The 2,549-nt window shown below is 45.2% G+C and overlaps 1 protein-coding gene across 4 annotated transcripts in view; it reads right to left on the bottom strand.

Annotated features, from left to right (window-relative positions):
* Positions 1–891: 891 nt before the first annotated feature.
* Positions 892–2,549, bottom strand: part of LOC306835304 (5'-AMP-activated protein kinase subunit gamma-2-like) — a 28,145-nt gene continuing 26,487 nt past the window's right edge. For all 4 annotated transcript variants that reach the window (XM_079361769.1, XM_079361770.1, XM_079361768.1 and 1 more), the window contains one exon: positions 892–2,549. This exon is cut by the window's right edge and continues 1,582 nt beyond it. The gene's annotated coding sequence lies outside the window, so the exon portion shown is untranslated.

The raw sequence follows: 2,549 nt of genomic DNA, 5'->3' as shown, positions 1-2,549 counted from the left end.
TCTCTCTCTCTCTCCCTCTCTCTCTCTCTCTGTCTCTCTCTCTCTCTCTCTCTCTCTCTCTCTCTCTCTCTCTCTGTCTCAGGATGCGTTTGTGGAGTTGTATGGTGAGTCCAGACCTGCAGGGACTCTCTGGTCTGTGAGGACTCTGTTTGGACTGGCTGTACTGGGAGCAGCTGGGATCATACTGGCAGCGCTGTTAGTCAAGAAATAAAACATCAACCATGAAAGTTCAGCAGAGCCGGCTTTGTTCTGTAGCTTCTCTCTGAGTAAATATAAAGGGAACAGAAGAGGACCCAGACCGGCACCCTGGGGGACTCACCACGGAGAGGGAGGAGCTTAAGATGACGCTTCTCACGTCCATCAGAGATTTTCTTCTCTTTGTTTTTATAAACTGAACATATATTTTTTTATTATTTTAAAAAGTAAAGATTTGTATCAGTGTTGTGAGAAGTCTTTATTTGTAAGCACTTAATTATTCATAATAAACTTTAGAGGCTCCTCGTCTCTCGCTGACTCCAGTGTCCTCTCACTGACTGTTGGCATAAAAGCCCAAAAATACACCTTTAAAAAAGAAAGTGACCAAATATGGATAAGGGGGCGGAGCTTATTGCTCTCCAGCTCCGCCCTCTAATCCAAACATGGTCGCTTTCTGAGACAAAACATTTTTCCTAAAAACCTGAACAGGCTTCTCCTCAGAGCTGCTCTGAGTCCATCACAGGTGACCCCGCCCCTAACCCCTCCCCATCTTCCTGGTCCCTTAGACTCTGATTGGACCATAAGGTGCTCAGTGAACATCATGTTGTGTTGAAGAAACTACGCCCCCTGCTGGACACTTCTGAGGATTACACTGATTAAAGGAAAACATTAACAGGTAAAGAAGAAAACATCTGATTATTTTTGTTTTATCAACAGAAACATTTATTAAAACAGACGGAGTGACATCATCACCTGAGAGAATCAGCTGATTTACAGGTCGGCTGAACGACAGTTTTCTGAACCACTTTCTGTTCTTAATAATATAAAGATGGAAAAAAGCAAACAGCAGCTTCTGTTTAAATAAGAAGTGAAGAGTGCGCCCCCAACAGCGTGACGGCGTCACTGTCAGAACGGAGCACGAAAATATCAGGAAGCAGGTTAACTGAAGCAGGAAGCACAGCAAACATAACCAGCAAATGCTCCGCCCTCCCCTCACACCTGCTGCAGGTGAACACGAACCTTTTACTCGACCCTTCAACGCGTCAAACGCAGGTCGTTAAAATGTTCGCTTCTTTGATTTTAACATGATGAAGGGAAACCCCTCGCTCCTCTCAGGCTCCGCCCTCTCCTCCACGTGTGGCCAATTATCTTTGTGTGATTTAGAAAGTGCGCTCTCTCTATTCTTCGCTGCAGGAAGTCCATTTCTGTCGTCATGGTAACAAACTGGAATGTCATATCAAACAACAACTCAATGAAAAACCGTGGAGTGTGAGCGCCCCCTACAGTCTTGATGTCACACGTCTGTTGACACATCTAGAAACTATAAATAGGTTTAAACATCAGGTCTCTGTACAGGTCGGTTATAATCGTATGAATCATATTGTCACATTATTACGATTTATCAGTCATCATCATCAACAGTGTTTCAGATCTATCGCTAATCAAAGAAGTATTTATTGAATAAAACCCTCAAATCAGAAGCATGAGCTTAAATGAAATGCACCATGACAATGTGTTTGGCCCCGCCCCTAGATGACATCACATCAGGGATCACAGTGATGGAGTTTCAGGACTCAGTTGGATATTTACCTTCAGCTTCCATTGAGACACCTGAGGGACGTACCACAGAGCGACGTCAGAGGTCAATCCTGCGCTGTTGAGCCTGGACCTCCAGGCCAGCAGGGGGCGCCGAAGAGAACAATTTAAACCACAGCAGTGACTCAACGTGTGTGCAGAAGACTCCATGAGGGGGCCATTTCTCTATTTCAGCCCTGCTCAGAACAGGCTGTTTCTGTGTCTGTAGCTTTAAATATGTAAATGAGCTGTGTCTGGCCACGCCCCCTCTCTGGAAGGGCTCGGGTGTACTCGCTGCTTTCTGGCTCCATGTCCTGTTGTTTACGGTGAGAAGGCAGACTCAGAGGGCAGAACAAACACCTAACTGTGGGAGGGTCACCCACCTGGGGGGAGGGGCTACTGCCCTTTGTGATGTCATGAAGGGAACATCTCCAAACGGCCTGTTTGAGCAGGCAGAAGACGGAGAGGATGGAGTTTATCAGTCAATATTTCAGATTCTGTTTTACAGCTTTTATTGGATCTTCTCAGACTTTTGTTAACTTTTTAATGTCTGATAAGAAACAGTGAAAAGTTTCTGAAATAATAAATTAGACTCTAAAACTTTTCATATCTACATGCCCGTTTCCTTCCATGATCGTCCGGTCAGGGCGTGTTGTAGTACGAAGCATCGTTCTAAGTGCGGGACACGCCCCCTAAACACAGGACGATGTTCTCTCTGTGATATTTAAGGTCACGTATCGGAGCACTCTGGACTCTGGTCTGTTTTGGTCTTTACTGAA

This window comes from Symphodus melops, assembly GCF_947650265.1.
Source record: "Symphodus melops genome assembly, chromosome: 14".
Lineage (NCBI taxonomy): Eukaryota > Metazoa > Chordata > Actinopteri > Labriformes > Labridae > Symphodus > Symphodus melops.
This window is presented reverse-complemented; position numbering and strand designations above follow the sequence as displayed.